Consider the following 23,661-nt stretch of genomic DNA (forward strand, 5'->3'; position numbering starts at 1 on the left):
TCAAAGGTAGTCCTCAATGAATAGACGGGCTACCTCCTCCCTTAATTGTCTGCAATCCTCGGTCATGTGGCCATGCGTACCATGATATTTGCACATAGAATTTGGGTCTCTTTGGGAAGGGTCGGTTTGCATGGGTGTGGGCCACCTAGTATCTTTGATTCTTCCGATTGCCGATACAATGCTCGATACATCGACGCTAAAGTTATACTCCGATAGCCGAGGTGCCTCCCTAGGATCGACATATTTGTTAAAGCCACTCTTGCTCATAAGTCCCCAAGAATTCTGCCTTCGATCACTCATTCGATTGTTTCGGGCGGCATTGCATATCGAGCCGTTGTTCATTCGATCTGCGACGTATGGTTGGTAACGGTCTCTGTTCAACCTCGGATCTCTGTCGATGTCCCTCTGGTTTTTAATAGCCGATCTGTTCGGATGCGCGGATCCGGAAGGAGCTCCTAATTGGTCATCTTCGACCCTGATTTTTGATTGATATCGATTGTGCACATCTGCCCAAGTTATTGCTGGATACTCGATCAAATTTTGTTTCAGCCGACGTGATGCTATCGAACTTCGCTCGTTCAACCCTTGGGTAAAAGCTTGGACGGCCCAATCGTCTATAACTGGTGGCAATTCCATGCGTTCTATTTGGAATCAGGACACGAACTCCCTCAGCATTTTCACTATCCCTTTGTTTTACTTTGAAAAGGTCTGATTTCCTTGTTGCAACCTTTATGGCACCGGCGTGTGCCTTTACAAACAAATCCGCTAACAAGGCAAATGAGTCGATGGAATTTGGTGACAGGTTGTAATAACAAATCATCGCCCCTTTGAGAGGGTCTCTCTGAATATTTTCAACAACACGGATTCAATTTCATCGTCTTCTAAATCGTTGACCTTGATGGCACATGTGTAAAAGGTGACGTGTTCGTTGGGGTCGCTCGTACCGTTATATTTGGGGATTTCGGGCATACGAAATATTTTGGGGATTGGTTTTGGAGCTGCACTCGAAGGAAAGGCTTTTGTACGAATTTTTTGGAATCCAACCCTTTTATCATTGGTGGAGCCCCCGGGATTTGGTCGACCATGGAATTATATGTTTCTACTTTTTTATAGTTGGCTTCGATTCGCTTTGTGAGATCCTCAAGTATTTTAGCAATTTCGGGAGTAGTCCCCGATCCTTGCTCGTTTGACCTCACTATGGCCGGCTCCATTCTGTGGGCAATTTCTCGAGGTGGACTGGGCTCTGGTCTGCTCGGTAGCTGGGTTTGGCTCTGCAACTGAGCTATCGCTACCTGTTGGGCTTGCAACATTTCAAAGATCATGCGCAAGATGACTCCGTTCTCCTCCATGTTATGGGTGTCTCGAGCTGCAAATCGAGTACCTCCATGAATGCTATTTTCAGGCTCGAAACGTTGGTTTGCCTCAAAGGCCACATGTGAATTGATGTCTAGTGGTACTTCGACTCGATCTTCAGGAACTTCGACTCGAGCTTCAATGACATCGATAAGCGGCCTTCCGGCCCTGGACATCAAGTTGTTGGTTTCATCTTGAAGGCCGACTTCGTTATCGATAGGTAAAGCCATTAATCGAGGGTTTGTCATTGCTAATTCGAAGTCAAAGATACTCTCAAAAGACGAGCGTAAACTGGTGTGTGTTGCAGATTTGTATCAAACAACCACTGTTATCCTTAGCCCCACGGTGGGCGCCAAACTATTTACCCGAAAAATCGGATAAAGTTAAATTTGTAAGTAGTTCTAATGATATGTGGTATAACTTGATACAAATCGAAAAAGAAATAGAAATATACAATCTTGACTATATGAATGAAAGATAAAAACAGTTGAAAGGAGGAAAATGAATGAACTAAATAAGATAAAGTAAAATGAGCTCAAGGAGTTGATCTATCAATATGAGAAGTAATCTTTTTGTTACAATGTGTCCATCCTCATGCTTACAACAATCATCCTCTTTATAGTAGAGGAATCCTACTTTGGATATAATAAAAAAATATAGTGGGGAACCCATGATGAATTAACTTTTCCCTAATTTCTGCTAGGATTCTCTCCCCTAGTGCGGTTGCAACGGCTCTTGTTTGTGAGCTCGATACTGACTCGAGCTCGGTATTGACTCGATCCCCCGGCCTTGACTCGAGCTTGATTCTGACTCGGAGTCTGGATATTCGGGGTTGGTGTTGGCCGGTCTATGCATCTTCGATAATTTCGCTTTGCCTCGTAGTTCGATTTGGATATGGGCTCGATAATGATACCGAGCTTGTCATTGATCGATCTTAGAGCTTGAAGCTTGACGTCCTTACTTCGGACCTCGACCTGACATTACGCAGATACCCTTCGATCGAAGCATTATCATCTCGACCAGTCTGTATGATGGGCTAATCGGTTTTGATCGTATACATAAGTATAACAATATATACTTGCAAAAAAAAGTATAACTATTATACTACTCAGTTCGCAACATCTTTTTTGTTTTTTAATTAAGCCGTTTTCAGACCCGTATCTTATAAATTAAAATCCAAAAATGAATACAAAAAAGAGAGGGGGACATGGAATCTAAATTGGACCTTCCAATTCAATGCGAAAAGAGAACCAAAGCTTTTAACTCCGGTGTGTGCTAAACGTTAGTGCTTATGTCCTAATGAAGGTAGGAATAATTTATGTTGGAATATGTTGGAATAATCTTGGATTCAAAGGGTGCATTTCTTTGGGAATATAATGTCAAATCATGTTCGATGTATCTTAATTTGTGAAAAGATAATCAACTTTTGTTGCTCCATACTTGTAAAGTTTTCCAATTTTACTTCCTTTTAACTAATGTCTCCAACATTTTAAGGGTAGAGATGCACAACAAGTTTTTTCATCTTCATATATAAACTTGTACTGTAAGTCTGGATCCATAACAAAGGATATCCAAAGCAAACTATCAAGAACGTTCACAACTGAGTAATTCTTCAACAACAACAACAAACCCAGTTTGATCCCATAAATGGGCTCTGGGGAGGGCAGTGTGTACGCAAATCTTACCCCTACCTCACAGAGATAGAGAGGTTGTTTCCGATAGAGCCTCGGCTCAAGGAACAATGAAGCACCGAGTAATTCTTCACACAACAACTAAATTTTATATGCAAGCAATGAGAGCCATAGAGTGGAGGAAACAAGTCTTTTTTCATGCCTTTTGGTATAGCTATCAACTTTTCATTGTCGCACCCTAACTCAATAGCCTTCGACTGCTTGAAGTTTCTAAGAAATTTCACGAGCTGAGAGTACCAATGACTATCAAGTGCTTGTCCAATGAACACATTGGGAGTATGACCTCTAGCAAAATTGAAGCTTTAATCAGTTTGAATGTTGGCAATCTAGAACAAGTATATGAGAACCTTGTTAAATTAGGAGTATCTAGCTCAACAACAATCATATTTTGTGACATTACAACAAGATACTTGAGCCGGTAGCTTTAACTATTCATTGTGTTCAATCTTGTGCAGCTGAGAAATTTTAAGATTTCTAGGTTTGGTAGATTGGAGAAAAGATATTCTAACCATTCAGAGGAACAAACTTTTCAAGGCTTTGCAAGCAGTTACATTGATTACTTCTAGCTCATAATCACTGGTCATGTGAACATTTTTAAGATTAGGTGCTACAATATCAACCATCTGAATTCAGAAGGACAATATCCAATCAAACCTTCCTCGGTTTGGGTAAAGTTCCTGTAATTTGTAAACTGGCTATCCCGTGAAATTGAAATAAACTTAAAGCCTCTAAGCCATTGCAGCTTTTACATAAAGCTTGAATAAAGTGCTCATTCAAAACTGTGTTAGTGAGTCTTAACTTTCTCAAAGATGAAAACTTTCAGCTGTCATAGGGCGATTCAAACTTAAATCCACATAAGAACATTTAGTTTTTTGGCAGTAAAGATTGCTTCAGGCAAAGTGTTGTAACCATCTATAGGTGTCTCTACTCTTAAAATCAACTCTTTGATGTTAAGCGCTACAAGTGTCTTGATCCAATTATAGACATAAGAGCTACAATGACAAGGTGGTAATGTTAGCCAGAACCCTTTTTATATTCATAAGCTCTGCTGCTCTGGTATGTTTTCTTTAAGTTTCCAGCAGCCTTCCTCTTCGTGACAGAAATTTGTCACCAAAATTTAAGTATGAGAGGGAACTCCAAGCACTATTCCAAATCTTGGAAATGTACTCATTTGTGCAGCATCTTTAGCAAGAAGATATGACAGACAGTGCTGCAAAATTGGCTCTGGCAATTTGGATAGATGATCCTCTACTGTATCCACACTTTTTTTCTTTCATCACTTGGCCTACTCCAAGCTTTCAGCCTACCACAAAATAAATAGGAGTATGTCTTTTAAACGAACTTGTCTTTTTGCAGAAGAATATAGACAAGAATTACGCGAAAAGAGATATTTCCTCCTTTATTTGCCATTTATACACCTATTAGACAGACAAATTAGGAACTACTTTTGCCAGAAAAATTTCGGATAATATTTTCCCATCTGGTCAATGGTGCATATTAGCTAGAGTAAAATACGGTACACCCTTGTATTAACAGAGACACCCCTTGTATTTTAAAACAAAACACTTACTACCCTTGTATTATGGAAAATCCTACACAAATATTAACACCGTTAAGATTTTGTTATCCTTTTATATAACACCTAATAATAACAAGATCTCAAGCCTTATAAATTAGACAACTTCTTCTTTTATGAGGCACACTTGTAGTTTTCAGATTTCTGTAATTACATTAAACCAATCTACAGTCCATCTGACATGCTTATTCACTTGATCTCCTAGTGATTAGCATAACTTGGTAGTCATTTTTATACAAAAAGCTGTATATTTTGAAAGTAGCCTTTTAAAATGATCCTTAAAAACAACTTAATACAGTATTAAATTTCATATCAATGTATATCATACTTTCAAGACGGCTATGAAGATATAAGGAGAACAATTTGAGGTTTTTTATAAATGGCCAGCGTTTTACAATAACAACAACAACATACCTTGTATATTCCAATGAATAAGATCTTGAAAGGGTAGTATATGTACGCAAACATTACCCCTATACATTAATAACAACAAGAACAACATACCCAGTATTTTTTACCCGAAAAACGGATAACAATTGAATTTATACACGGTTCTAAGGATATATACTATAAATTGGTACAAATAGAGAAAATATACAAATGGGTATTGAAATTAACAGTAAAGGAAATGAATGCAAACCAAACGGATGAATTAGCATTGGCCCTCGAGGAAGTTCACCCTCGAACCAAGTGAAAATTCTACTGATATATCAATAGAGTAACAAGATATTGAAAGCTGAAAGAAGGCAGTGTATTGATTTGTATTGTGTTAAAAAAAATGTCCCCTTTACAAATGATCAAACCCCCTTTATATAGTAGGAAAACCCTACTCTTAATATAATTCTAAATATAATAAAGAATCTCATGATAGATTAATTAATTGGCATTTACTTGATATGTGCCGGGATTTTCGCCGTAATTCGGGCCCCATTACGGATACCGGCTTTCTATCTTTTGGCTCGATAAACCTTCTTCGGTCTCGTTCGATCTCTATTTCCGGTGATTTCAAGGATTTGGTATGGCCCCTCCCAATTCAGACTCAATTTTCCTTCATTGGGATTTCGGGTATTGAGGGTGACTTTCCTTAATACTAAGTCTCCCATGTTAAACTATTGAAGATTTTCTCTTCGATTGTATTATCTCTCGATTCGTTGCTTTTGGGCGGCCAATCGAACGAGGGTGGCTTCACGCCTTTCGTCTAATAGTTCTAGGCTCGTATTCATAGCCTCGTTATTTGATTCCTTTGTCGCATATCGGAGCCGGATACTCGGTTCCCTGACTTTGATAGGTATTAGAGCTTCGGCTCCATACCCTAATGAGAATGGGGTAGCCCCAGTACTGGACTTTGAAGTTGTGCGGTATGCCCAAAGAACTTCGGGCAGAATTTCTTTCCATCTCCCTTTGGCGTCGGCTAGCCTCTTCTTAAGATTTTGGATGATGATTTTGTTGGTCGATTTGGCTTGTACGTTCCCGCTAGGATGATAAGGCATTGATAGGATTCTTTTAATCTTATGATCTTCGAGGAATTTGGTCACTTTACTAATGGTAAGCAACCTTCACTTCCAACCAAGAGGTTGTGAGTTCGAGTCACCCCAAGAGCAAGGTGGGGAGTTCTTGGAGGGAAGGATGCCGAGGGTCTATTGGAAACAGCCTCTCTACCTCATGGTAGGGGTAAGGTCTGCGTACACACTACCCTCCCCAGACCCCACTAGTGGGATTATACTGGGTTGTTGTTGTTGTTGTTGTTATTGTACCACCGATGAACTGTTTTCCGTTATCACACACAATTTCGGATGGTATCCCGAATCGACATATGATATGATCCCAAATGAAGTCGATGACTTCCATCTCCCTAATTTTTCCCGAAGGCATGTGCTTCAACCCATTTAGAAAAATAGTCAGTCATAAATAAAATAAAGTGAGCTTTACTTAGTGCCCGTGGAAGAGGGCCGACGATATCCATTCCTCACTTCATGAACGACCATGGTGACAAGACCAAATGAAGCGATTCACCGGGTTGGTGAATCATTGGTGCATGCATTTGGCATTTGTCACATTTTCGAACAAACTCTTTCGCATCTTTTCCCATATCGATCAAGTAATAGCCGACTTTGATTACCTTTTGAACCAATGATTCGGTACCAGAATGATTTTCGCAAGTGCCCTCGTGAACTTACTTCAGAACATACTCGGTGTCTCCCGGTCCCAGGCATATCTCTAATGGACCATCGAACATTCTTCTGAACAAGGTTCCATCTTCGGACAAGGTGAATCGTGTTGCCTTTGTATGCAGGGCCCTCGATTCCTTTGAATTTGAGGGAAGCTTTTCGATTTTCAAATACTCTTATGTATTTATTTCTCCAATCCCAAGTCAAGCTTGTGGAATTTATCTTAGCATGGCCTTCTTCGACTACTGATCTTATGAGTTGCACGACGGCCCCCAAATTGAGCTCGTTATCCAACCGATGACCCTAAGCTTGCGAGGGCATCTGCCTCATTATTCTGATCTCGAGGCACTTGTTGCAAAGTCCACTCCTTAAATTGGTGTAAAGTTTCTTGTAACTTATCTAAGTATATTTGCATTCGTTCTTCTCCTAACTTTGAAAGTTCTGTTAACCTGATTCACCACAAGGAGGGAGTCGCATTTGGCTTAGATCACCTCCGCTCCTAAACCCTTGGCGAGTTCAAAACCTGCAATCATGGCCTCATATTCGGCCTCATTGTCAGTCAACTTCACAGTTCTAATATATTGTCTAACCATGTTACCTGTGGGTGATTTTTGTACGATGCGGAGTCCGGACCCTTTCGCGTTCGAAGCACCATCCGTGAAGAGGGTCCAGACTCGTGAGGCTATACCCGAATTTATCAATAGCTCTCTCTCGACTTTGGGTACTACGGTTGGCGTGAAGTTAGCTACGAAGTCTTCCAAAATTTGAGACTTAATTGTTGTTCGGGGTCGATATTCAATATCATACCCGCTGATTTCTACGGCCCATTTGCCCAACCGTCCTGAAAGCTCGGGTTTATGCAAAATATTTTAAAGTGGATAAGTTGTTATAACACATATGGGGTGACATTGAAAGTATAGTTTTAGTTTTCTAGAGGCGCTTATCAAGGCGAGCGCTAACTTTTCTAGGTGGGGATATATAGTTTCGGCCTCATCTAAGGTCCGGTTGACATAATAAATAGGGAATTGCCTATCTCGTTCTTCTCAAACTAGGACTCAACTTACTGCTACCTCCGATACTTCCAAATACAAGTAAAGTTGTTCGTCCGCCCTTGGCGTGTGAAGCAGCGACGAGTTCGACAAGTATCGTTTAAGTTCTTCCAAGGCCTGCTGGCATTCCGAGGTCCATCTGAAATTATTTTTCTTCTTTAGCAACGAGAAAAATTGATGTCCCTTATCGGAGGACCTCGAGATAAATCGCCCCAGGGCGGCCATGCGCCCGGTTAATCTCTGCACAGCCTTCACGATATCCACCACCGTGATGCCATCGATAGCTTCGATTTTGTCGGGATTAATCTCGATTCCTCGGTTGGATACCATGAATGAGAGAAATTTGCCTGATCCGACCCCAAATGCGCATTATTCCGGGTTCAACTTCATGTTGTAGTTCCTTAATATACTGAGAGTTACCTGCAAGTGATTCAAATGGTCCTCTGCTTGCAGGGACTTAACTAACATATCATCAATGTAAAATTCCATAGATTTTCCTATTTATTCTTCGAACATCCGATTTACTAGGTGTTGATAAGTGGCATAAGCATTTTTTAAATCCAAATGGCATTACATTGTAGCAGTAGGTACCGTATTTTGTGATGAAAGAGATCTTTTCCTGATTATTCGTGTTTATCTGTATTTGATTGTACTCGGAATAGGCATCGAAAAAACTGAGGATCTCGTGGCCGGCCGTGGCATCGATCATGCGATCGATATTAGGCAAAGGAAAAGAATCCTTTGGGCATGCTTTATTTAAACCCTTGTAAGTTTTTTTCCTTTTTTAGGGACTACTACTACGTTTTCTAACCATTCGGGGTATTTTACTTCACGAATGGACCCTCTTGGTTACCTCGTCTTTGACAAAATCATGTTTGACCTCGGACTGGGGTCTTTTTTTTTTGCTTCATAGGGTAGAACTTTGGGTCCAAGCTTAGTTTATGGGTGGTGATTTCTGGTGGGATCCCTATCATGGCAAGATGGGACCAATCGAAACAATCCATGTCAACTATAAGAAATTGAAAAAGCTTTTTCCTGAGCTCAAGATTTAACCCCGTGATCAGGTATACCTTTCGTTCGGGCAGAGGTTCGATTACTATGATTTGCTCCAGCTCTTCGACTGTCGATTTTGTAGTGTCAGAATCATCGGGGACTATGAAGGATCGAGGGACACCATAATCGTCATCTTCGTCAGTCCCCTGCATCTCAAGTTGGGTCGAGGCCGGTGTTTGTGATTGCTATTTAGCCTCCTATTTTCCGTTTGAATTTGAACCATTCGTTGATGATAGTGACGATATCGGAATCACTTCGTCAATGGCAAATATTTTCTTTGTGGCGGGCTGCTCCCCGTAAACTATTTTAATTCCCTATGGTGTTGGGAATTTTAGAACTTGGTGAAGGGTCGAGGGTACTGCTCTCATGTTGTGGATCTATGGTCTCCTGAACAGGGCGTTATACCTCATGTCGCCTTCGATCACATGGAATTTTGTCTCTTGGATGGTCCCGGCCATGTTTACTAGCAAAGTTATCTCGCCCTTAGTAGTTTTCACATACCATGTTGAATCTATTTAGCACCAGAACCGCGAGGCACAACATGGTCTTGTAGGTCGAGTTACTATACGACCCTCGATCGAATGATGTTGGCCGAACTACCTGGATCAATTAACACACACTTAACTTGAGTTTTATTCATGAGTATAAATATTACTAGTACATCGTTGTGGGGATACATGATTCCATCTGCGTCTTCATCGTTGAAGGACAAGGTTCCTTTAGGTATGTAATCTTGAGCCCGAGATCGCTTCTCCCGTATGATCAACCCCTTAGTGCATTTTAACACTGGTCCTTGGGGTGCATCGATCCCTCCGACGATCATGTGAATAATGTGTTGCGGTTCTTCTTGCTCGTTTTGCCTATTAAACTCCCTGTTTTTTATATGATTCATGGCCCGATCACTTAAAAACTCCCGAAGGTGATCTTCATTGAATAACCGAGCCACTTCTTCTCTCAACTGCCTGCATTCTTTCGTTCTGTGGCCATGGGTGCCATGATACTTGCATACTTGATTGGGATTTCTCTGGGTTGGATCGGTCTGCATAGGTGTCATGTCACCCAGACCGATGGGTCGTGACGAGTGCCCGAGTTATACCTATCGAACACCCCTAAGCATTCGTCTAAGATATAAACATGAAATAAGTGTAGGTCATGCATAACGTCTGGAAATAAACTACTGGTTCATATGAACAACATACGTGTGAAAACACATACTATATAACTATACATGACTGTCTATATACCTCTAATCGAGTGTACATATATATATATATATATATATATATATATATATATATACACACACACACATGGGCGAGCTGACAAGGCCATATACTATATAACTATACTTGAATGTCTACATACCTCTAATAGAGTGTACAACTATATAAAGGATGGGACTGGGCCCCGTCATACCCATATGTATACAAAAGTATCGTACCAAAACTCAATAGCAGCTCCGGATCAAATGGAGCAAACTAACTCTCGCTGAGCAAGGATCCTAAGATGGGGGATCGTCAATCTGTCTACCTGCACCTGCGGGCATGAAACGCAGTGTCCCCAGGCAAAAGGGACGTCAGTACGAATAATGTACTAAGTATGTAAGGCATGAAAATCAGTACATAAAAGACATAGATGAAACATTGAGTAAAGAATTCCACATGTGAGTCTAAATAACTTTGTGAATCCTGAAACATTTATAATATCATGCACGTGCGTGTAAATGTTGTGTCATACATAGGTATAGGTGTACATAACATCATCAAGCCTCTGAGAGCAACCCATCATATCATCTCGGCCACTGTGGGCAAAATCATCAACATATACCAGCTGATCAGGTGGTGGTGCGTATATAACGCCGTAACCTTTTCCCATATCCCATATACATATAATATACGTGTATATAACTCCATCTGGTCATGGGTCAATGCACATGTATAAATGAATGAAATGCATAAGAAGTACGTTCACAAGATCTTTCGGTATGTCATAAAATCAATATGCCTTCGATTAATATCATGAAATAAACTTTATCAACTTACGTATTTTCTGAGACCCATGAACAAATGATAGAATAATAGGACACATGGGGAATCAAGAACATAAGCACTTCTAGTACTTCTATGAATAGAGTCATTTATGAATGTTGTGCATTTGCTCGTTTTGTTTGTATCATATGGATCATGCCAAAAGGAAAGAAGGGATAGCCTTAGCATACCTTAAGTCGTCAATGCAACTCAACAACAAGCTTATGACAACTAGCATGCCAACCATATAACAAAGAAATACGTGTACAACTTAGATGACAGTAGTATATTACATATCTCAAACGATAACTCAATTCTAAAATAAAAACGGGCAGCATTTCCCATGATTTTACTGCTCCCTCAAGCCTACTATAGGCGAGATACAAACATAATACTCAGAAACTCAAAATCAACCTAATTACAATTCAGGGCCTTCAATAGAACAAAAACCCTAAATATACCATAATACACCCAATCAACAAGTTATCAATTAGCGTGTAACTACAACGACGAGCGACTAACCTACTACCCTACCACATGTGGCATTTCTCTATGCCCTTTTATCCTTCCAAACTCCATAAATCATCAGCACAATAGACAGCCCAAAAACAACATGAAACAACCCACAAAACAGTCCACTACAAGTCAAATAACTCGAAGTCACGGCTTTCGATCACCGTCCCGTGAGGTCTAACTATTAGGAAATGAATTTATCAACCTTTCTTGATATCTTAAAGCTTAAATACAGAAATTAGGAATTTTATTAACTATTAAATACATTCTAAAACTCAAACTACAAAGAAAAAGAGAGGCGATATAACAATACTTACATGGTAGGGATCGTTCTGATGTTATCGCTTCTTGATTTCGTACCCGAGATGTTAGTATTCTTTGAAACACTATTAGAGAGCTCAAGGACAGGTTTTTTGGTGTTCTCTGGTCGTTTTTTATGTAAAAATAAAGAGAGAGACGAGTTAAGACATATATATCAACTTTTGAAAAGTCAAAGAGGTGCTAACTTGGCACCCTTTCATTCGCCCATCTTCTGACGCTTATATCATTTTATCCGGATGTCGTATGAATAAACGGTTAAGAGCGTTGGAAACTACATTCCGATACCTTCAATTTTGTGTATAATATGTCCCAAAAAGACCTCATATAGAACACGAAATGTATTTCTCAAAAATCTCTGTTACAAGGAAAATCCTTGGTCGGTTTTTTCGCAACTTTAATCCGATTTTCCCCAAATTTTATATTTTTTTATCCAAACATCATATATAGTCATATTGTGACTTTAAACCCATTTAAATAATGATTAGCAAGTCTCATATTCATTATACGTCACCTTGGGACGCACAAGGTGTAACAATCTTCCCCTCTTAGAAACATTCGTCCTTGAATGTTAAACTCCCAGAGATTTATAGAAATTTTGGAAGAGTCTCCTCTGTAATAGTACCACTACCAACCTGTCAGACAGAAAATCCAACAATACAAAACCATACAGGGCCACAATCATCAATAACACCAATGGCCTCACACAACCAATGACAATAACGAACATAAGAATCAAGTAGGCCGTATGATCTTATAAGGTCCAATGTACTGAGGGCTAAGCTTTCCTTTCTTATCGAATCTTATAACGCCTTTCATTGGTGATACCTTTAGGAATGCCCAGTCATCTACCTGAAACTCCAAGTCTCGTTGTCGATTATATGCATAGGACTTCTGACGACTCTGAGTTGCTAATAGCCTTTCCAGTATAAGCTTAATCTTCTCAACTGCCTGTTGTACCAACTCTGGTCCTACTAACTTAGTTTCCCTAACCTCGAGCCATCCAATATGTGACCTACACTTCCGTCTATAAAGAGCTTCATATGGAGTCATCTGAATGCTAGAATGATAACTATTATTATATGCAAACTCAATAAGTGGAAGATGATCATCCCAGCTACCCCTAAGTCTATCACACAAGCCTGTAGCATATCTTCCAATGTCTGAATAGTACGCTCAGCCTGCCTGTCTATCTGGGGATGAAATATTGTACTAAGACTTACCTGAGTCCCCAATCCTTTTTGGAAGGACCTCCAGAAATTAGCTGTAAACTAAGCACCTCTATCTGAGATAATAGATATAAGGACACCATGAAGTCGTACTATCTCCTTAATGTAAATCCTTGCATAATCCTCTGCTGAATACGTAGTCCTGACAGGCAATAAAATGGGCTGATTTTGTAAGTCTATCAATAATAACCCATATAGAATCGAACTTACGCTGGGTACGAGGTAAGCCTATGATGAAATCCATGTTAATCACTTTCTATTTCCAAGTCGGAATCTCTATAGCCTGCAATAATCCACCAGGTTTCTAATGCTCAATCTTAACCTGCTGACACTTAGGGCACTAAGCAACAAACACTGTTATATCCTTCTTCATTCCGTCCCATCAGTATATTCCCCTGATATCATGATACATCTTCGTCTCTCCTAGATGAATAGAATAATGAGAATAGTGAGCTTCTCCCATAACCTGTTGGCGCAACCCTGGCACATTAGGAACACATAATCGATCTCTATATCTAAGGACTCCATCTCATGTAATCTTCAATGGTGTCTTCTCCTTTTGAGGGCTTGTATCTCTGTAGTGAGCTAGCATAGGATCTTCATACTACGTTCCTTCATTTCAGTTACTAGAGAGAATGTTGCCGTGTCCTGAATAAGAACTATGGTACCACCTGAATCTAGTAATCAAACTCCAAGATTAGCTAGCTGATGAATCTCACGAGCTATCTCACTCTTCTCTGACTGTAAATATGATAAGCTACCCATAGATCTACGACTAAGGGCGTCGGCTACTACATTTGCCTTTCCTGGATGGTATAAAATATCAACATCATAGTCTTTTAGTAGCTCCAACCATCGCCTCTGACGTAAATTCAATTCCTTTTGCTTGAATATATACTGAAGTCTCTTATGGTATGTATAAATATCAACATGAATGCCTTACAAATAGTGCCTCCACATCTTTAGTGCATGAATCATCGCGGCTAACTCTAAATCGTGGGTCGGATAATTCTTCTTGTGGTTTCTTAATTATCTAGAGGCGTAAGCGATAACCTTACCATGCTGCATCAATACACAACCCAATCCAATGCCCGAAGCATCACAATAGATAGCATAACCATCGGTCCCTTCTGGAAGAGTCAGAACTAGTGCTGAAGTCAATCTGTCCTTCAATGCCTGGAAACTCCGGTCACAAGCATCAGTCCACTGAAACTTGGTTGCCTTATGAGTCAACTTTGTCAATGGTGATGAAATGGAAGAAAACCCCTCTACAAATCTCGTGTAATAACCTTCCAAACCCAGGAAGCTACGAACCTCTATCGGTGTCGTGGGTCTAGGCCAAGTCTTCACTGCCTCAATCTTCTGTGTATCGACCCGGATACCCTCATCCGAAATAATATGACCAATGAAGGCTACAAAATTCAAGCATAATTCACATTTAGAGAATTTTGCATACAACTTCCTTTCTTGTAGATTTCTGAGCATAGTACGCAAATGATATGCCTGCTCAGCCTCTGAACGAGAATAAACCAAAATATCATCTATAAATATAATCACGAACAAATCTAGTAATGGCCTGAACACACAGTTCATCAAGTCCATGAATACCGCTGGGATATTGGTAAAACCGAACGACATAACACGAAACTCAAAGTGCCCGTATCTGATCCTGAATGTTGTCTTCAGAATATCTTTCTCTCTAACCCTTACCTGATGGTATCCCTACCTCAAGTCTAACTTCGAGAAACACCTGGCACTCTGCAATTGATCAAATAAATCATCAATCCTCGGGAGGGGGTACTTATTCTTGATTGTCGCCTTATTTAACTGTCTGTAATTAATATACATCCGTAAGGAACCATCTTTCTTTCTCACAAATAACATAGGTTCTCCTCACGGTGATGTACTGGGTCTGATAAAGCCTTTTTCAAGCAAATTCCTCAGTTGTTCTTTCAACTCTCTCAGCTCTGCAGGTGTCATTTTATAAGGAGGAATAAATATCGACTGAGTATCTGGTAATGTGTCAATAGCAAACTCAATCTCCCGCTCTGGCGGAAGGCCTGGAAGCTCATCGGGAAAAATATCGGGAAACTCATTAACCACCGGAATAGATTGAAGGGTCGGTGACTTTGCTTTCACATCCTGTACCCGAACTAAGTGATAAATATAGCCCTTTCTGATCATCTTACTTGCCTTGAGATAGGAAATAAACCTATCTCTCGGTGATGCAGTATTACCTTTCCACTCTAGAATTGGCTCCCCTGGAAATTGGGACTGAACCATGTTTGATCTACAATCAACGTTAGCATAACAAGAAGCCAACCAATCCATACCCATTATAATATCAAAGTCCACCATATCTAACTCAATCAGGTCTGCAACTGTAGAACGACTATGAACTACTACTATACGGTCTTTATATACCCGTCTAGCTACCACTGGATTCCTAATAGGTGTAGACACCTCAAAAGGTTCAATCAACTCAGGTTCTATCCCAAACTTACTAGCAACCAACAGAGTGACGTACGATAAGGTGGAACCTGGATCAATCAATGCATATACATCATATGAGAAGACTGATAATATACTTGTAACAACATCAGGTGATGACTCATGATCCTGTCGACCCGCTAAGGCATAGATACGGTTTTGAGGACCGCTCGAGCTAGATGATCCATTTATGTCTCTACCACGACCAGCTGGTGCCTGTGAACCTTGCCCAGAGGGGCGTACTGATGATGACGAACTGGGTACAGATCTCGCTAGCTGAACTATACCTGCACTATCTCTCATCGGACAATCTCTCATAACGTGGCCTGGATAACCACAAGTATAACAAACACCCAACCCTACAAGGCACTGCCCGACATGCTGCTTACCATACTGAGCACATTGTGGCAAGGGTGGCCTCATCTGACTTGACTCACCCCTATACTGAGAACTAGAGGCCCCTAAAACTCTGACTGGGCCCTGAATATGTGGAACGATCAAATCTCCTACCGGCAAACTAAGGGGGTGCACTAGCCAATGGCTGGGCTGGATACCTTAGGTTCTGTTGTCTCTAACCACCTCGAAACTCACCATAAGGACCTGAAGATCTCGCTCTCTTACTCTGGCCCCTATCATGCTCACGATTGGCCTTCTTCTTCTTCTTCTGCTTACGCTCTTTACACCCTGAGTGTATGCCTGAATACGAGAAATATCAATACCTGGATGAAGTGATACCAACATACAGTCATTGAGCAGGTGCGGCTCTAACCCCATTACGAACCGGTGAACCCGATCTTCCATCTCATCTACAATAGTGGGAGCATACCTAGCCAAAGAATCAAACTGAAGGCTGTACTCCCAAACACTCATATTACCCTGTCGAAGGGTCAAGAACCTATCAACTCTAGCCCGTCTAAGCTCTGGTAGCAAATAATTACAAAGAAAAGCCTCTGTAAACACATGTTATACTGCTGGAAGAACATCCTCACCTCTGGACAACTCCCAAGACTCGTACTAATTAATTGCAACATCCCGAAGTCTATAAGAAGCTAGCTCAACTGACTCAGTCGTAGTGGCCTTCATTACCCTCAAAGTCCTCTGCATCCTATCAATAAATACTTGAGGGTCCTCGTTTGGATCTGCTCCAGTAAATACAGGAGGGTCCAAATTAATGAAATCGCGAACCCTCGCACTGATGGCCCTATCTGCATGACTGATACCTACCTCCTAGCGTCGAGCCTGTGCGGCTACTAATCGAGTCAATAGATGAATAACATCTCTCATCTCCTGACCCGGTGCATCTGGCTGAGGAGATGGGGGTACTGGAGCGGGTGCTGGAGCTAGTGCCCCTCGGATCTCCTCTGGAGAGGGCAGGGTATGTGAAGTCTGAGATGGAGTCTCACTATGCGACTCTCCCCGAGACCTGGTAACTCGTGGCACTCTATTTGTAGTCTCATCATCCACGGATTTGCCTTTCTGGGGTGGCTGTAGCCTTCTTGGGCATCGCTAAAAACATAACATATCGTTAGGAAAATGAATTCTTATATCACACGATCTAGATAAGAAGGGAAGGTAACATCATATATATCCTGCAACCTCCTATTTTAAGTGTGGTGCACAACACACTCATAAACAAGACTCTACTAGACACGGTCTGTAGACAACCCTAGGATGGAACTGCTTTGATACCACTTTTTTTACGACCCAAACCGATGGGACGTGACGAGTGCCCGAGTTCTACATATTGAACACCCCTAAGCATTCGTCTAAGATATAAACATGAAATAAGTGTAGGTCATGCATAACGTCTGGAAATAAATTACTGGTTCATATGAACAACATACGTGGGAAAACATGCCCAAAAGACATATATACATATATATACAGGCTACTATAAATAATTATATATCCAAAACTAGAAGCCGACAAGGCCACATACTATCCAACTATACATGACTGTCTACAGACCTCTAATAGAGTGTACAACTATATAAAGGACAGGACTGGGCCCCGGCATACCCATATGTATACAAAAGTATCGTATCAAAACTCAATAGCAGCTCCGGATCAAATGGAGCACACCAACTCTCGTTGAGCAAGGATCCTAAGATGGGGGATCGTCAGTCTGTCTACCTGCACTTGTGGGCATAAAATGCAACGTCCCCAGGCAAAAGGGACGTCAGTATGAATAATGTACTAAGTGTGTAAGGCATGAAAATCAGTACATAAAAGACATAGATGAAACATGGAGTAAAGAATTCCACATGTGAGTCTAAATAAATTTGTGAATCTTGAAACATTTATAATGCCATGCACGTGCGTGTAAATGTCGTATCATGCATAGGTATAGGTATACATAACATCATCAAGCCTCTGAGGGCATCCTATCATATCATCTCGGCCACTGTGGGCAAAATCATCAACATATATCAGCTGATCAGGTGGTGGTGCGTATATAATGCCATAACCTTTTCCCATATCCCATATACATATAATATACGCGTATATAACGCCATCTGGTCATGGTTCAATGTACATGTATAACTGAATGAAATGCATAAGAAGTATGTTCGTAAGATCTTTCAGTATGTCATAAAATCAATATGCCTTCGATTAATATCATGAAATAAACCTTTTCAACTTACGTATTTTCTGAGACCCATGAACAAATGATAGAATAATAGGACACATGTGGAATCAAGAATATAGGCACTTCTAGTACTTCTATGAATAGAGTCATTTATGAAAGTTGTGCATTAGCTCGTTTCATTTGTATTGTATGGATCATGCCAAAAGAAAAGAAGGGATAGCCTTAACATACTTTAAGTCGTCAATGCAACTCAACAACAAGCTTATGACAACTAGCGTGCCAACCATATAACAAAGAAATATGTGTACAACTTAGATGGCAGTAGTATATTACATATCTCAAACAATAACTAGATTCTAAAATAAAACGGGCAGTATTTCCTATGATTTTACTGCTCCCTCAAGCCTACTATAGGCGAGATACAAACATAATACAATCATAAACTCAAAACCAACCTAATTACAATTCGGGACCTTCAATAGAACAAAAACCCCAAATATATCATAATACACCCAATCAACAAGTTATCAATTAGCGTGTAACTACAACGACGAGCGACCAACCTACTACCCTACCACATGTTGCATTTATCCACGCCCTTTTATCCTTCCAAACTCCATAAATCAGCAGCACAATAGATAGCCCAAATACAACACGAAACAACCCACAAAACAGTCCACTACAAGTCAAATAACTCGAAGTCACGGCTTCCGATCACCGTCCCGTGAGGTCTAACTATTAGGAAATGAATTTATCAAACTTTCTTGATATTTTTAAGCTTAAATACAGAAATTAGAAATTTTATTAACTCTTAAATACATTCCAAAACTCAATCTACAAAGAAAAATAGAGGCGATATAGCGATACTTATGTCGTAGGGATCGTTCTGTTGTTATCGCTTCTCGGTTTTGTACTCGAGATGTTAGTATTCTTTGAAACACTATTAGAGAGCTCAAGGACATGTTTTATGGTGTTCTCTGGTTGGATTTTATGTAAAAATGAAGAGAGAGATGAGTTAAGACATATATATCAACTTTTGAAAAGTCAAAGAGGTGCTAGCTTGACACCCTCTCATTCGTCCATCTTCCGACGCTTATATTTTTTTTATCCGGATGTCGTATAAAAGAACGGTTAAGAGCGTTGGAAACTAAATTTCAAGACCTTAAATTTGGTATATAATATGTCCCAAAAGACCTCATATATCATACGAAAGTTATTTCTCAAAAAGCTTTGTTATATGGTAAAACCTTAGTCGGTTTTTCCGCAACTTTAATCCGATTTTGCCCAAACTTTATATTTTTTATCCAAACAACATATATAGTCATATCATGACTTTAAACTCATTTAAATCATGATTAATAAGTCTAATATTCATTATACGTCACCTTGGGACGCACAAGGTATAACAATAGGTAGAGGCCACTTGGTATCTTTGATGCGTTCGATAGCCGATACGATGGCGGATGCATCAATATTGAAGTTATATTCCGAAAATTGCGGTGCTTCCTTAGGTTCGGTATGCCTATCGAAACTATTCTTGCTCATGAGCCTTCGAGATCCCTAGCCTCGATCATTTCTCCTTTCACCTAGTACGGAGTTGTGCCCAGGTTTGTTGCTCCTACGATCTCTATTATATGGCAGGTATCAATCCATGTTCAACCTTGATTCTCGATCGACGTCCCTTTTGGTAATGGATCTGGAAGGAGCCCCAGCTGGTCGTCTTTGACTCTAATCTTCGATTGATATCAATTATGTATATCGGCCTAGGTAATAGCTGGGTACTCAATCAAGTTCTGCTTCAACTGTTGTGAAGCCACTGAGCTTCGTTTACTTAGTCCTTGGGTGAAAGATTGAACGACCCAATCGTCGGTGACCGGTGGTAGGTCCATTCATTTTATTCGGAAACGAGATACAAATTCTCTCAGCATTTCGTTATCTTTCTGCTTTACCTTAAAAGGTCTGGCTTCCTAGTCTCGACCTTTATGGCTCCAGCGTGTGCTTTTACAAATAAATCTGCAAGCATGGAAAAAGAATCGATAGAGTTAGGTGGTAAACTATGGTACCATATCATCGCTCCTTTCGATAGGGTTTCCCCAAATTTTTTCAGTAAAACAGACTCGATCTCGTCGTCTTCCAAGTCGTTTCCGTTGTACTTTGGTATCTCGAGCATACAAAATTTTTTAGGGATCGACTTTGGGGCCGTGCTCGGAGAAAAATACTTCTGCACGAACTTCTTTTAATCCAGTCCCTTTAGTATCGGGGGTGCCCCAGGGATTTGGTCTACCCTGAAACTATAAGTTTCGACTTTTTATCGTTTGCTTCGATCTTTTTTTCCCCTGACTCTATCCACCTTGTCAGTTCCTCGAGCCTTTTTATAATTTCGGAGTTAGTCCCCGATTCTTGCTCGTTTGACCTTACCATGACTGGCCCCGTTCTGTGAGTGACTTCTTATGGTGGACTGGGCTCAGCCCTGCTCGGCGCCTAGGTATTGCTCTGCAACTGAGCTATTGCCACGTGTTGAGCTTGAAGCATTTCGAAGATCATACGCATGCTGATCCTGTCTTCTCCTATATTTTGGATATTTCGAACTGCAGATCGGGTCCCACCATGGATGCTATTTTCGGGACCGGAGTGTTGGTTTTCTTCGATTGTGACATGTGAATTAACATCAATCGGATCCACGGCCCGAGTCCCAATGGGGTCAGCAGATGGCCTTTCATCCCCAGGCGTCACGTTGTTATTCTCTCCTTGATGGCAAGATTCATTGTCGATATGTAGGGGCAATAATTGAGAGTTCGTCATTTTTAGCCATAAATCAAAGATACTTCCAAGAGCAAGCGTAAAATAGTGTGTTTTATAGAGATTTGTATCAAATAACCACTATTATCCTTAGCTCCACAGTGGGCGCCAAACTGTTTACCCGAAAAATGGATAACAATTGAATTTATATGCGGTTCTAAGGATACGTAGTATAAATTGGTACAAATAGAGAAAATATACAAATGGGTATTGAAATTAACTATAAAGGAAATGAATGCAAACCAAACTGATGAATTAGCCTTGACCCTCGAGGAAGTTCATCCTCGAACCAAGTGAAAATTCTACTGATGTATAAATAGAGTAACAAGATATTGAAAGCTGAAAGAAGGCAGTGTATTGCTTTGTATTGTGTTAAAACAAATGTCCCCTTTACAAATGATCAAACCCTCTTTATATAGTAGGGAAGTCCTACTCTTAATATGATTCTAAATATAGTAGGGAATCCCATGATAGATTAATTAATTAGCCTTTCTTTGATATGTGTCGGAATTTCCGCCGTGATTCGGGCTCCATTACGGATATTCCGGCTTTCTGTCTTTTGGCTCGATAAACCTTCCTCGGTCTCGCTCGATCTCTATTTTGTCTAGTCTCGATCTTGGTCTCGATCGGTCTCCTTTTAGCTTGGTCTCGATCTTGGCCGATCTCGATCTTGATCTCGGCCAATCTTGATCTTGGCCGATCTCGATCGGTCTATGGCTCACGAGCCTGGCAATCTAACCTCGCATCATGGTTCGATGTTACACGAGTCCGAACCTTGTCCAATTATGTTAAAATCTCGATCAGTCATACGAAAGGCAAACTCTATTTTGCCCGTATACAAGTATATTACCACAAGTAAGATCTCGAAATGTTAGTACGTACGCAAACCTTATTGATACATTGTGGAGTTAGAAAAATTGTTTTCGATACATGGCTAGGGTTTTGAACAAGTGATTATTCACTTCTCCCAGTTCTTGTTCCCGCCACTTTTTTAGGGTTGGTTTAGTCATTTTGTTATCTTGCTAGTGTTAACTGTTACGTTCTAAAATACAAGAGTGTTCTAGCTTTACCAAACTGAAAGTTGTACTCCATAGAAATGCAGAGGAAAATCATGGCGGGGGGGAGATCGACTTAGTGATTTGCCCGACTCCATTCGACTTCACATCCTCTCTAATTTGGAGGACAGTAAAGCAGTTGTGAGAACCAGCATATTATCTACACGATGGCAATTTATTTGGAAGTCCGTTCCACTATCACTCGATTTCAACCTCCCCAATTGTTCCAGCGAAAAGAACATTGCTGATTTCCTGGCTTCAACCAATAGAGAGCTTTATTATTGGAGATCTTGCGAGAAAATCCAAAGATTCAGGTGTTTTCTCTCTAGGTACGACCAAAATTATGTTAAAGATGTTGATTTATGGGTACATTTTGCTATTAAAGTTGCTAATGTTGAAAATCTTACACTTGGATTTCACTTGGACGGTCACCCAAACTACGAATTTCCTCAATTTGCGTATAAAAATACGTCGTTGAGGACGTCAACATTGAACTGAACCCTTCTGGTAGTGTTAACTGGAGTAGTCTCGTTTTTCTTTCGATCGCGTCCCTGAATTTGATGGATAATATGTTGGAAAAGATATTATCTGGTTGCCCAAAATGAGAATCAAGACATTCGTCTCGAAATATTAGCCCCCCATGTTAAATATTTTGAACTTTTGGGGTTATGCGATAAGATATGCTTGAAGCAGAGAAATGTGGCTTCCCTTGTCAGTGCAGACCTATTTTTAGAATTTGATGATTTAGTAGATGAAGAACGCGACTTGGAGGAGGAGTGTAGCTATTTCGAGGAACTTCTTCACAGTGTTGCCCATGTGGAGCAGCTTGAATTGGATCCCTGGTGCATCCAGGTTTGTTCATACTCTTTCCAAAATTCAATTTTTTTTCATTTTGGAACTTTTTATTTGTTACTGTATCGTCATCATCAACAACAACAACCCAATGAGTTCCCCCACAAGAGAGGGTAGAGTGTACGCAAACCTTATCCCTAACCCGGAGAGTAGAGAAGCTATTTTCGAAAGACCATCGGCTCAATAAGACGAAAATAGACAATATATCAGTACCATCAACAGAACCATAGAAATAATAGCAACATCATAAGAATCAGAGAATAGATGAAAAACAATATAAAAAACCAGTGAATAAGGCCCGGTACTATGAAAAACTGAGGAATAGTGTGGACACAACAATCTAGCAGCCTAGGACAAAACCTTATCAGATCAGCCTCCCACCCGGAACGAAGTAGAAAAATTCTTAGCTACCTCCTAACCTACCATCCTAATGCTCGATCTCCACACCTTCCTATCAAGGGCCATGTCCTCGAAAATCTGAAGCCACGCCATGTCCTGCCTGATCACCTCTCCTCAATACTTCTTAGGTCGCCCTCTCCCTCTTCTCGAACCTGCCAACGCCAACCGCTCACACCTCCTGACCGGGTCATCTGGGCTTCTCCTTCGTACGTGCCCGGACCATTTAAGCCTCACTTTACCGATCTTGTCATCCACAGGGGCCAACCCACCTTCTCCTTGATATCTTCATTCTTAATCTTATCCATCCTAGTGTGCTCGCACATTCACCTCAACATACTCATCTCTGCTACTTTCATCTTCTGGATATGTGAGTCTGGCCAACACTCTGCCCCATACAACATGGCCGGTCTGACCACCGCTCTATAGAACTTACCTTTGAGTATTGGTGGCGCTTTCTTGTCACACAGGACTCCAGATGCTAACCTCCATTATATCATCA

The 23,661-nt window shown here is 40.6% G+C and overlaps 1 pseudogene; it reads left to right on the top strand.

Moving 5' to 3' along the window:
- LOC142167391 (F-box/LRR-repeat protein At3g03360-like) overlaps positions 1-23,661 on the top strand; it is a 33,510-nt pseudogene that overhangs the window by 6,917 nt on the left and 2,932 nt on the right.

The sequence above is a fragment of the Nicotiana tabacum genome, chromosome 12 (genome assembly GCF_000715075.1).
Source record: "Nicotiana tabacum cultivar K326 chromosome 12, ASM71507v2, whole genome shotgun sequence".
NCBI lineage: Eukaryota > Viridiplantae > Streptophyta > Magnoliopsida > Solanales > Solanaceae > Nicotiana > Nicotiana tabacum.